Source organism: Mirounga angustirostris, unplaced genomic scaffold (assembly GCF_029215605.1).
Source record: "Mirounga angustirostris isolate CCGP_5_RB_7025 unplaced genomic scaffold, mMirAng1.0.hap1 SCAF_11, whole genome shotgun sequence".
Lineage (NCBI taxonomy): Eukaryota > Metazoa > Chordata > Mammalia > Carnivora > Phocidae > Mirounga > Mirounga angustirostris.
Window position 1 is genome coordinate 69,922,996 of NW_026991719.1, and position 14,162 is coordinate 69,937,157.

A 14,162-nucleotide genomic window follows, 5' to 3' on the forward strand; every position below is an offset into this window, starting at 1 on the left:
AAAAAGCTATAAATATCATATGTTATTTCTCACCCAAAAGGCAAAACAAAACAAAAAACTCTTGTGCATATGTAATTATAATCATTGCATAATGAACAGATTGAAACGCAGGAAGCTTAAGTAACTTGCCCAAAATCATATAGCTTATGAGTAGTAGATGTATTCATAGCCTAGATTTTCCTAATACAAGTCCAAGCTCTTTCTACTGTATATAGATTATCTAATTTAAAATCAGAGTTTAGTCTCTAATTTCAGCTACCTCCTCTATCTTAATTTTTATAAAACCTGTCACTGAGTAACAAACCTGATAGGAGTTTTACAGTGTTCTCCTATCACCTCTCATTTCTAATCTGTTGGTTTACAGTATTTATTTTTTTATTAGTTACTGTCAATTCTGGTATAGTTAGCATACAGTGTTATATTAGTTTCAGGTGTACAACACAGTGATTCAACACTGCCACGCAACACCCTTTGCTCATCACAACAAGTGTACTCCTTAATCCCCTTCAGCTATTTCACCCATCCCCCACCAACCTCCCCTCTGGTAACCTTCAATTTGTTCTCAATAGTTAAGAGTCTGTTTCCTGGCTTGTCCCTCTTCCTCTATTTTCTTTTTTCTCTTGCATGCATGCAGATATAGATAGGTAGGTAGGTAGGTAGATAGATGGATAGATAGGTAGAGATATAGAGATAGATATATATATAAAGGAGATGTGGTATGTGTGTGTGTGTGCATATATATATCGATAGACTTTTGGGCTCTTTCCATGTTTTGACTGCTGTTGATAATGCTGTTATAAACATTGGGGTGGCATGTACCCCTTCAAATCTATATTTTTGTATCCTTTGGGTAAATACCTAGTAGTGCAATTGCTGGGTTGTGGGGTTGTTCTATTTTTAATTTGGTGAGGAACCTCCATACTGTTTTCCAGAGTGGCTGCACCAGTTTGGATTCCCACCAGCAGTGCAGGAGGGTTTCTTTTACTCCATCCTTGCCGACTCCTGATGTTTCTTGTGTTGTTGATTTTAGCCATTTTGACAGGTGTGAAGTGGTATCTCATTGTGGTTTTGATTTGTATTTCCCTAATGATGAATGATGTTGAGTATCTTTTCATGTGCCTGTTAGCCATCTGTATGTCTTCTTTGGAAACATGTCTGTTCATGTCTTCTGCCCATTTCTTAACTGTGTTGTTTTTTGGGTGTTGAGTTTGGTAAGTTCTTTATAGATTTTGGATACTAACCTTTTATCAGATATGTCATTTGCAGTTATCTCCTCTGATTCCGGAGGCTGCATTTTAGTTTTCTGGATTGTTTCCTTTGCTGTGCAGAAGCTTTTTATCTTGATGTAGTAACAAGTTGCTACAGCCAGGTCAGGGAGGTTTCTGCTGTGATGTCCTCTAGGATTTTGATGGTTTCCTGTCTCGCATTAAGGATTGTTCGTCCATTTTGAGTTTATTTTTGTGTATGGTGTAATAAACTGGTCCAGTCATTCTTCTGCATGTGGTTGTCCAATTTTCTCAACATCATTTGTTGAAGAGACTGTCTTTTTTTCTTTCTTTCTTTCTTTTTTTTTTTTTTGGAATGGGAGTGCTAGCAAGGAGGGAGGGGCAGAGGGAGAGAGAGAATCTTAAGCAGGGCCTACACTTGGAGCCTGACATGGGGGCTTGATATCATGCCCCTGAGATCATGACCTGAGCCAAACTCAAGAGTTGGACACCCAACCAACTGAGCCACCCAAGCACCCCAAGACTTTTTTTCCATTGGATATTCTTGCTTTGTCAAGATTAATTGACCATATAGTTGTGGGTCCATTTCTTGGTTTTCTGTTCTGTTCCATTGATCTATGTATCTGTTTTTGTGTCAGTACCATACTGTCTTGATGACTACAGCTTTGTAATATAGCTTGAAAGCTGTACTATAGCTTGAAGTCTGGAATTGTGAGGCCTCCAGCTTTGCTGTTCTTTTTCAGGATTGCTTTGGCTATTTGGAGTGTATTGTGTTTCCATACAAATTTTAGGATTGTTTGTTCTAGCTCTGTGAAAAATGCTGGTGGTGTTTTGATAGGAATTGCCTTAAATGTGTTGATTGCTTTCTAGTATAAACATTTTAAAAATGTTTGTTCTTCCGATCCTTGAGCATGGAATGTTTTTTGACTTCTTTGTGTCCTTTTCAGTTTCTTTTGTAAGTGTTCTATAGTTTTCAGGGTACAAATTTTTTACCTCTTTGGTTAGATTTATTCCTAGGTATCTTATGGTTTTTGGTGCAATTATAAATGGGATTGGTTCCTTGATTTCTCTTTCTGCTGCTTCATAATTGGAGTATAGAAATGCAACAGATTTCTGTATGCTGATTTTATTTAACCTATGGCATTGCTGAATTGATATATTTAGTTCTAACAATTTTTTGGTGGAGTCTTTTGGGTTTTCTACATAGAGTGTCATGTCATCTGCAAATAGTAAAAGTTTGACTTCTTCCTTGCCAATTTGGATGCTTTTTATTTCTTTTTGTTGTCTGATTGCTGAGGCTAAGACTTCTAGTACTCTGTTAAACAACAGTGGGGAGAGTGGACATCCCTCTCTTGTTCCTGACTGTAGAGGAAAAGCTCTCAGAATTTCCCTATTGAGGATGATATTGGCTGTGGGTCTTCTGTATATTACTTCTATGATGCTGAGGTGTGTTGTCCCTATCCCTACATGGTAGAGGGTTTGTATCAAATATTGATGCTACATTTTGTGAAATGCTTTTTCTGCGTCTATTGAGAGAATCATATGGCTCTTATCCTTTCTTTTATTAAGGTGGTGTATCACGTTGATCATTTTGCTAATATGGAACACCCCTGCAGCCCAGGAATAAATCCCACTTGATTGTGGTGAATAATTCTTTTAATATACTGTTGGATGTGATTTGCTAGTATCTTGTTGAGAATTTTTGCATCCATGTTCATCAGGGATATTGCCTGTAATTCTCCTTTTTGGTGGGGTCTTTGTCTGGTTTTGGAATCAAGGTAATGCTGGCCTTGTAGAATAAGTTTGGAAGCTTTCCTTCCATTTCTACTTTTTGGAACAGTTTGAGAAGAATAGGTATGAACTCTACTTTAAATGTCTGGTATAAATCTATTGGGAAGCCATCTGGCTCTGCATTTTGTTTGCTGGGAAATTTTTGATTACTGATTCAATTTGTTTGCTGGTTATGGGTCTGTTCAAATTTTCTAATTGTTCCTGTTTCAGTTTGGGAATTTTGTATGTTTTTAGTTATTTGTTCATTGCTTCCATATTACCCAGTTTGTTGGCATATAATTTTTCATAATCCTCTCTTAAAATTGTGTTTCTTTGTGTTGGTTGTGATCTCTCCTCTCTCATTCATGGTTTTATTTATTTGGGTCTTTTCTTTTTTCTTTTTGATAAGTCTGGCTAGGGTTTATCAATTTTATTACTTCTTTCAAAGTACCAGCTCTTAGTTTCGTTGATCTGTTCTACTGATTTTTTTAATATGGTTTATTTCTGCTCTAATCTTTGTTATTTCCACTCTAATCTATATTATTTCCCTTCTTCTGCTGGCTTTATGATTTATTTGCTGTTCTTTTTCTAGCCCCTTTATGTATAAGATTAGTTTGTGCATTTGAGACTTTAGTCCTTCTTGAGGTAGGCCTGTATTGCTCTATACTTCCCTCTTAGGACCACCTTTACTGTATCTGAAATGTTTTGGACTGTCGTGTTTTCATTTCTTTGTTTCCATGTATTTTTTTTTAATTTCTTCTTTAATTTCCTGGTTAAGTCATTCTTTCTTTAATAGGATGTTCTTTAACCTCCATGTATTTGTTGTCTTTCCAAATTTTGTCTTTTGGTTGACTTCAAGTTTCATTGCGTTGTGTTCTGAAACTATGCATGGTATGATCTCAATCTTTTTGTACTTGCTGAAGCCTGATTTTTGATCCAGTATGCGATCTGTTCTGGAGAATGTTCCATGTACACTCGAAAAGAATTTGTTTATTCTGCTGCTTTAGGATGAAATGTTCTGAATATATCTGTTTAGTCCATCTTGTCCAGTGTGTCACTCAAAGCCATTGTTTCTTTATTTTCTGCTTAATCTGTCCATTGCCATAAGTGGGGTGTTAATATCCCCAGCTGTTACTATATTCTTATCACTGAGTTTCAGTGTGTTTGTTATTAATTGATTTATATATTTGCAGCTCTCTATTGGTATAAATATTTACAATTGTTAGATCTTCTTGAGAGATAGACCCCTTAACTATGATTTAATTCCCTTCTTCATCTCTTGTTACAGTTTTTGCTTTAAAATCTAGTTCATGTGATAAATGTATGGCTGTATGGCTATTCCGGCTTTCTTTTGACATCCATTAGCATAATAGATGGTTCTTCATCCCCTCACTTTCAATCTCCAGGTGTCTTTAGGTATAAAATGAGTTTCCTGTAGGCAGCATATAGATGGGTCTTTCTTTTTTTTATCCATTTTGATACCCTATATCTTTTGATTGGATCATTTAGTCCATTTACATTCAGAGTGACTACTGATAGATATGAATTTAGTGACATTGTGTTATCTGTAAATTGGTGTTTCTGGTGATGTTCTCCTTTCCCTTCTAGTCTTTGTTGCTTTTTGTCATCTTTTTCCCTACTCGAAGAGTTCCCTTTAATTTTTCTTGCAGGGCTGGTTTAGCGGTCACAAACTCCTTTATTTTTTGTTTTTCTGGGAAACTCTTTACCTCTCCTTCTATTCTGAATGACAGCCTTACTGTATAAAGTATTCTTGGCTGTATATTTTTCCCGTTCAGCACTTGAATATATCATGTCACTGCCTTCTGCCCTGCCATGTTTCTGTGGCCAGATCTGCTGCAAACCTGATCTGCATTCCCTTCTTGTTTAAGGACTTTTTTCCCCCTTGCTGCTTTCAGGATTCTTTCCTTGTCTGTGTATATTGTGAATTTGACTATGATACGTCTTGGTGTTGGCCAGGTTTTGTTGAATTTAATGGGAGTTCTTTGTGTTTCTTAGATTTCAATGTCTGTTTCCTACCCCTGATTAGGGAAGTTTTCGGTTATACTTCGCACAAACAAACGTTCTGCCTCTCCTTGTCTCTCTATTTCTTCATGGACTCCTTTGATTTGAATGTTATTACACTTTAAGGAGTCCTCAATTCCTTACATCTACATTCATGATCCAGTACGTTTTTTTACCTCTTCTTTTCAGTTTCATTATTTTCCATAATTTTATCTTCTATATTACTGATTCATTCCTCTGCTTCATCCATCCTTATCGTTACATCTAGTCAGATTTTCATCTTGGTTATAGCATTTTTTACCTTGGCCTGACTAGCTTATAGTTCTTTTACCTCTGCAATAAGGGATTCTCTAGTGTCTTCTGTGCTTTTCTCAAGCCTAGCTAGGATCCATATAATCATTTTAAATTCTGGTTCAGGCATCTTACTTATATCTGTATTGATTAAATCCCTGGCGTCATTTCTTCTTGTTCTTTCTTTTGGGGTAAATTCCTCCATATTGTCACTTTCTCTAGGTCACTGTTTTTTTGTTTCTTATTGTTAGGAAAGCCTGTTCTATTTCCGCTCCTGAGAGTAATGGCTATTTTAAGAAGAGGTCCTGTACTGTCTTGGACCTAGTGCTTCATGAGGTGTTTCAGAGTGTGCACTCTGCTCTTGTGTTTTGGCTCCTCCTTTCCTCAGGGCAGTACTCTGCAGAGTTTCTCCTTGGCCTGCCGTGAGGGGTGTTTGGACCATGTCTACTGTGTGGCAAGGTTAAAATAGCTGTGTTTTGGTCTACTTGTTAAAAAGTAGATGTAAATAAATAAATAAGGTTAAAATAGCTGTGTTTTGGTCTGCTTGTTAAAAAGTAGATGTAAATAAAAAATAAATAAATAAGTAAGTAAGTAAGTAAGGTGGATCCCATTTCCCTTAGAACTGAAGCTTTGCAGCACTCTGTGAATCAGTAGACTTGGTGCATGCAAGGGGTTTGTGCTAATCTTCTGGGGGAGGGTGCTGCTGCACTGATTGTCATGCACACTTGCCCTAGTGAAGATGCACCTGGAGGGCACTGGGGGACAGGGCTTGGTGGAAGCAGCTCTGGCCTCCACTGAGTGGCTCTGTGTTGCTCCCTGAAGTCGGTTAGTGCTAACTGGTGGAGGAGGAGTGGGGGAGGAAGGTTCACCCTGCTCTCTTGTCCCTGGAGCAGGGAATTCATACCCGCCACTCTTCAGGAAGCCCTCACCGAAGAGCAAACAATCGCCTCTTTGTGTCTCCTCAGATTCCATCGGATCCCTGTCTTTACCCTCTCTGGGGGTGTCCGAGCTATCTGCCTGCCAGGCACCACAGTACTCCTGTGTTTTATCTCAGGCCTGCATCTGGGTTTCAAAACTACAAATTTTAGGGACCAACTCGGTGTGGACCTGCACTGATCCTGTGGGTGAGGGCTTAGCTGTGTTGTGACCTGTGCTGGTCTTTCCCAGAAAAGCAGTAGCACGAGTGTGCAGTGGTTCAGAGTTTATGTAAGGCACACTGAAAAGCCAGCGCCAAGGTTTGCTCCCCACAGCTGGTATCTTTGTTCCTATACTAGTGAACAGGGCAGCACATTGGTACTGCCAGCTCTTTTGTCCCCAGAGATGCTGTGACATCACTCCCAAGTGCACTTCAGGAACAGGAACTTTCTCCTCACGTGACCCAGGGGATCCTCAGACCATGCTGCCAGCTCCTGGGTCTCCCCGCCTTCCTTCCCTACCGGAGCATCACGAAACCCACCAGGCATGACCCCAGTGATAGTGCAGACTTCTAAAACTTGATTTTGAGCTCTGCTGCTTATAAAAACTTGCGGTAGTCAGCGCCTTTCATTTTCCCAGTTAGTAGTTTTGGGGAAGAAAGAGTTTTTCTTGTGCATTCCCTGCACTCTTTCTCTCTCTTTCTCTTGCTCCTCTCTCCATGATCAGGGCTCCCTCTGCTCTGCCACACCCACAGTTCTTTTAAACTCTCCACAGCATCTACCTTCCCAAAGGTGGCTGTTTTTCTACCTGTAGATGTACAGTTTGTTCTCTCTGTCCTCAGATTTCTTGGGTGTTCAGAATGATTTGATATTTGTCTAGCTGTGTTCGAGGGATGAGACAAGCTTAAGGTCCCCCTACTCCACCATCTTAAATCCTCTGCCACATCTTCTTTATGTATTCATCAGTCAGTGGACACATGTGCTGCTTCCATATCTTGACTATTGTAAATAATGCTGTTACAAACATGGGGTGCTTGTATCCCTTTGAATTAGTATTTTTTTAAATTTGATTATGTTAATCACCATACATTACATCATTAGTTTTTGATGTAGTGTTCCATAATTCATTGTTTGCATATAACACCCAGTGCACCATTTAATACGTTCCCTGTTTAATTAGTATTTTTATATTCTTTGGATAAATACCCACTAGTGCAGTTGTTGAATCATAGGATAATTCTATTTTTAACTTTTTGAGGAACCTACATACTGTTTTTCAGACTGGCTGCCCCAGTTTGCATTCCCACCATCAGTACAATAGGGTTACTTTTTCTCTACATCTTCCCCAATACCTTTTGTTTCTTGTGTTGTTGATTTTAGCCATTCTGACAGGTGTGAGTTGATACTGCATTGTAGTTTTGATTTGCATTTCCCTGATGATACATGATGATTAGCAATTTTTCATGTGTCTGTTGGCTATTGGTATGGCCACTTTGGAGAAATATATGTTCATGTCTTTTACCCATTTTTTATTTTTATTTTTTTTTCTCTATTATTATTTTTATTTTTTTAATCTTATTTTATTTTTTTTAAATTTTATTATGTTGTGTTAGTCACCATACAATACATCATTAGTTTTTGATGTAGTGATCCACGATCCTTTGTTTTCGTATAACACCCAGTGCTCCATGCAGTACATGCCCTCCTTAATGCCCATCACCGGGCTAACCAATCCTACCTCCCCCCCCCCCTCTAAAACCCTGTTTGTTTCTCAGGTGCATAGTCTCTCATGGTTCATCTCTCCCTCCAATTCCCCCTGCCCATTTTTCCCTTCCTTCTCCTAATGTCCTCCATGTTATTCCTTATGTTCCACAAATAAGTGAAACCATATGATAATTGACGTTCTCTGCTTCACTTATTTCACTTAGCATAATCTCCTCCAGTCCCATCCATGTTGATGTAAAAGTTGGGTATTCATCTTTTCTGATGGTTGAGTAATATTCCATTGTATATATGGACCACATCTTTTTTTTTTTTTTAAGATTTTATTTATTTGCGAGAGAGAGAATGAGAGACAGAGAGCCTGAGAGGGGGGAGGGTCAGAGGGAGAAGCAGACTCCCTGCCGAGCAGGGAGCCCAATGTGGACTCGATCCCGGGACTCCAGGATCATGACCTGAGCTGAAGGCAGTCGCTTAACCAACTGAGCCACCCAGGCGCCCCAGGACCACATCTTCTTTATCCATTCATCTGTTGAAGGGCATCTCGGCTCTTTCCACAGTTTGGCTATTGCGGACATTGCTGCTATGAACATTGGGGTGCATATGGCCCTTCTTTTCACTACATCTGTGTCTTTGGGGTAAATACCCAGGAGTGCAATTGCTGGGTCATAGGGCTCTGTTTTTAAATTTTTGAGGAACCTTCACACTGTTTTCCAAAGTGGCTGTACCAACTTGCATTCCCACCAAGAGTGTAAGAGGGTTCCCCTTTCTCCACAACCTCTCCAACATTTGTTGTTTCTTTCCCTGTCCATTTTTGCCATTCTAACTGGTGTAAGGTGGTATCTCAGTGTGGTTTTGATTTGGATTTCCCTGATGGCTAATGATGATGAACATTTTTTCATGTGTCTGTTAGCCATTTGTATGTCTTCTTCAGAGAAGTGTCTGTTCATGTCTTCTGCCCACTTTTTGACTTGATTATTTGGTTTTTCGGTGTTGAGTTTCAGAAGTTCTTTAGATTTTCGATACCAGCCCTTTATCTATAATGTCCTTTGCAAATATCTTCTCCCATTCTGTGGGTTGCCTCTCTGTTTTGTTGACTGTTTCCTTTGCTGTGCAGAAGCTTTTTATCTTGATGAAGTCCCAAAAGTTCATTTTTGCTTTTGTTTCACTAGCTTTTGGAGATGTATCTTGAAAGAAGTTGCTGTGGCCGATGTCAAAGAGGTTACTGCCTATGTTCTCCTCTAGGATTTTGATGGATTCCTGTCTCACATTGAGGTCTTTCATCCACTTTGAGTTTATCTTTGTGAATGGTGTTAGAGAATGGTCGAGTTTCATTCTTCTGCATGTGGCTGTCCAATTTTCCCAGCACCATTTATTGAAGAGACTTTTTTCCATTGCACGGTTTTTCCTGCTTTGTCAAAGATTATTTGACCATAGAGTTGAGGGTCCATATCTGGGTTCTCTATTCTGTTCCATTGGTGTATGTCTGTTTTTGTGCCAGGACCATGCTGTCTTGGTGATCACAGCTTTGTAATATAGCTTAAGATAGGGCAACGTGATGCCCCCAGCTTTGTTTTTCTTTTTCAACATTTCCTTGGCGATTTGGGGTCTTTTCTGTTTCTATACAAATTTTAGGATTGTTTGTTCCAGCACTTTGAAAAATGCCATTGGAATTTAGATCGGGATGGCATTGAAGGTATAGATTGCTCTGGGTAGCATAGACATTTTAACAATGTTTATTCTTCCGATCCATGAGCATAGAATATTTTTCCATCTTTTTGTGTCGTCTTCAATTTCTTTCATGAGTGTTTTGTAGTTCCTAGTGTATAGATTCTTTACCTCTTTGTTAGGTTTATTCCAAGGTATCTTACGGTTTTTGGTGCTATTGTAAATGGAATTGATTCCCTAATTTCTCTTTCTACAGTTATATTGTTTGTGTATATGAAAACAACTGATTTCTGTGCATTGATTTTGTATCCTGCCACATTACTGAATTGCTGGATGAATTCTAGTAATTTGGGGGTGGAGTCTTTTGGGTTTTCCACATAAAGTATTATGTCGTCTGCGAAAAGAGAGTTTGACTTCTTCTTTGCCAATTTGAATACCTTTTATTTCTTTTTGTTGTCTGATTGCTGTTGCTAGGACTTCTAGTACTATGTTGAACAACAGTGGTGAGATTGGGCACCCTTGACGTGTTCCTGATCTTAAGGGAAAGGCTCTCAGCTTTTCCCCATTGATGATGATATTCGCTGTGGGTTTTTCATAGATGGATTTTATGACCTTGAGGAATGTACCCTCTATCCCTATACTCTGGAGAGTTTTAATCAGGAAAGGATGTTGTATTTTGTCAAATGCTTTTTCTGCATCAATTGAGAGGACCATGTGGTTCTTCTCCTTCCTCTTATTCATGTGTTCTATCACATTGATTGATTTGCGAATGTTGAACCACCCTTGCTTCCCAGGGATAAATCCCACTTGGTCGTGGTAGATGATCCTTTTAATGTATTGTTGGATCCTATTAGCTAGGATTTTGTTGAGGATTTTGGAATCCATATTCTTCAGGGATATCGGTCTGAAATTCTCCTTTTTGATGGGGTCTTTGCCTGGTTTGGTGATTAAGGTAATGCTGGCCTCATAGAATGAGTTTGGAAGTTTTCCTTCTGTTTCTATTTTTTGAAACAGCTTCAGTAGAATAGGTATTATTTCTTCTTTGAATGTTTGGTAGAATTCCCCAGGGAATCCATCAGGCCCTTGACTCCTGTTTTTTGGGAGGCTTTTGATCACTGCTTCAATCTCATTACTGGTTATTGGCCTATTCATGTTGTCAATTTCTTCCTCTTTCAGTCTTGGCAGCTTATAGATTTCCAGGAAGGCATCCATTTCATCCATATTGCTCAGTTTATTGGCATATAGTTGTTGATAATAATTTCTAATAATTGTTTCTATTTCCTTGGTGTTAGTCATGATTTCTCCCCTTTCATTCATCATTTTATTAATTTGGGTCCTTTCTCTTTTCTTTTGGATAAGTCTTGCCAGTGGTTTATCGATCTTATTAATTCTTTCAGAGAACCAACTTCTAGTTTCGTTGATCTGATCTGTGTTTCTGGTTTCTAATTCATTAATTTCTGCTCTAATTTTAATATTTCTCTTCTAATGCATGGCTTAGGCGTCATTTGTTGCTTTTTCTCTAGTTCTTTAAGGTGTAACTTTAGTTGGTGAATTCGGGATTTTTCTATTTTTTTGAGTGAGGCTTGGATGGCTATGTATTTCCCCCTTAGGACCGCCTTTGCAGTATCCCATAGGTTTTGGACCCATGTGTTTTTGTTCTCATTGATTTCCATGAAATGTTTAAGTTCTTCTTTGATTTCTTGGTTGACCCAAGGATTCTTGAGCAGAGTGGTCTTTAGCTTCCAAGTGTTTGAATTTCTGCCAAATTTTTTCTTGTGATTGATTTCCAGTTTTAGAGCATTGTGGTCTGAGAATATGCAGGGAATAATCTCAGTCTTTTGGTATTGTTTGAGACCTGATTTGTGACCCAGTATGTGTTCTATTCTGGAGAAAGTTCCATGTGCGCTCGAGAAGAATGAGTATTCTGTTGTTTTAGGGTGGAATGTTCTGTAAATATCTATGAGGTCCATCTGGTCCAATGTGTCATTCAAAGCTCTTGTTTCTTTGTTGATTTTCTGCTTAGATGATCTGTCCATTGCTGAGAGTGGAGTATTGAGGTCTCCTACAATTAACGTATTGTTATCAATATGACTCTTTATTTTGGTTAACAGTTGGCTTATATAGATGGCTGCTCCCAAGCTGGGGGCATAGATATTTACAATTGTTAGATCTTCTTGTTGGATAGACCCTTTAAGAATGATATAGTGTCCTTCTGTGTCTCTTATTACAGACTTTAGTTTAAAATCTAATTTGTTTGATATAAGAATTGCTACCCCAGCTTTCTTTTGAGGTCCACTGGCATGGAAGATAGATCTCCATCCCTTCAGTTTCAGTCTGGATGTATCTTTAGGTTCAAAATGAGTCTCTTTTAGACAGCATGTGGATGGGTCCTGTCTTTTTATCCAATCTGCAACCCTGTGCCGTTTTATAGGAGCGTTTTAGGCCATTCACATTGAGAGTGATGATTGAAAGATATGAATTAATTGTCATCATGTTGCCTGTGAAGACGTTGTTTTTATAGATTGTCCCTGTAAATGTCTGTTGTAGATCACTCTTGGGGTCTTTCTCCTTTTATAGAACCCCTCTTAATATTTCTTGCAGGGCTGGCTTATTGGTCACATATTCTTTCAGCTTCTGCTGGTCGTGGAAGCTCTGTATCTCTCCATCCATTCTAAATGAAAGCCTTGCTGGATAAAGTATTCTTGGCTGCATGTTCTTCTCATTTAGTACCCTGAATATGTCTTGCCAGGCCTTTCTGGCTTACCAGGTCTCTGTGGATAGGTCTGACGTTATTCTGATGTTCTTCCCTCTGTACGTAAGGAATCTCTTCCCCCTAATGGCCCTTAAGATGGTTTCCTTGGTTCTAAGATTTCAAGTTTTACTATTACATGCCGGGGTGTTGGCCTGTTTTCCTTGATCTTGGGAGGGGTCCTCTCTACCTCTAGGACTCGAATGTTTGTTTCATTCCCCAGATTAGGGAAGTTCTCAGCTATTATTTGCTCAAATACATCTTCTAGTCCTCTCTCTCCACTCCCTCCAGGATTCCAATTATTCTGACATTGGAATACTTCATGGTGTCACTTATTTCTCTGATTCTATTATCATGGATTCTGAGTTGTTTTTCCCTGGCCTCCTCTTTTCCCTTTTTATCTATTATACTGTCTTCCAGATTGCTTATTCTCTCTTCTGTCTCAGTTACCCTAGCTGTTAGATTATCTAGATTGGATTGGATATCATTGATAGCATTGTTAAGTTCTGCCAATTCACCTTTTATTTCTGCCCTTAGAGACTCTATGTTGCCATTAATTGATTTCTCTATTCTAGCCATTGTCTTCACAATTGCTAGCCTGAATTCCATCTCCAACATCTTGGTTATATCTGCATCCATTTGTAAATCTGCAGCATAAGTCATAATCTCTGAGTCTTTTCTGTTTTGGGGGCTCCTCCTCCTAGTCATTCTGTTGATGGGTGTTTGAGGGAATGTATAGAGTCCAAATTATTGACCAGAACCCAAGCAAGATGCACCTGTTTCCTTGTGACCTTAGGGTTGCTGGCCTCCTGTTTTCCCAGCCTGTCTTCTGCGGGAGGGGCCTGCCACACTGTTACTCAGGCAACCCTGTTTGGGCGGAGTTGCCCTGCACCCTTGTGGTGGGGGATGGGCTCAGTGGGAATCAGTCTTTGGGGCTTTTGTTCTCTGGCGCCTTTCCCTGGCAGCTTTCCGCATCTCTTCCGCAAGTCAGAGCAGAAGAGACCATTTCCAACCCTTTGCCTCAGAGCAGAGAGACTGCAGTCTGTTCTTCAGTGAGCTCTCCAGGCCACACTATCTCCGTTTCTGTCCGTGCTACTATAAATTGCAGTGTCCTGGGTTGTGCGCCCCTCCACAGCGCTCCCAGTCCTGCCTCCAGGTCGGGGCACGTCTCTGCCCTTTGTGCTTCTAAAATCACCAGCCGCTCCCAGTTCACGTGCACGCGACTCCGCTGGTCCAGGTTTCCACCCCGGGGATTGCAGTTCACCGGCGTGACCTCGGCGCACCGGGTTTCCGTCTCGTAGGCTGCAGTTCCCGTGCATGCAACTGTCGCTCTGGTTTCTGTCCAGGGGGCTGCAGTTCACGTGCACGTGACCCTGCCAGTCTGGTTTTCCACCCTGGGACCTGCCCTAAAGTCCTTTCCCAACGCTAGCGGTCTGCGATTCTGTGCCCCGTCCACAGCGTGTGAGGGTGTCACTCACCGGCCGTGTAGGATCCCCATGGCCAAGCACCCTCCCGCTGCCGTTTATCCTCCGATGTCTGCCCGCAAAATCAACGGCTCTCCGCTTCGTACCTCAAAACCTACTGCCTGCGATACTCTGTTTGTAGAGATCCAGATCTTCTTACATCTCAGGCTGGTTTCGTGGGTGCTCAGAGTGGTCTGGTAGATATCCATCTCAGTTCCGGGGACCAGTTGAAATAGGGTCCCCTACTCCTCCGCCATCTTTCCCCCCTCCTTTTACCCATTTTTTAATTAGATTTTTTGTTTTTCAGGTTTTGAGTTATTTAAGTTCTTTATATATTTTG

The 14,162-nt window shown here is 40.1% G+C and overlaps 1 protein-coding gene across 5 annotated transcripts in view; it reads left to right on the top strand.

Annotated features, from left to right (window-relative positions):
- Positions 1-14,162, top strand: part of APOOL (apolipoprotein O like) — a 138,444-nt gene that overhangs the window by 111,801 nt on the left and 12,481 nt on the right. The gene's annotated exons all lie outside the window — the stretch shown is intronic.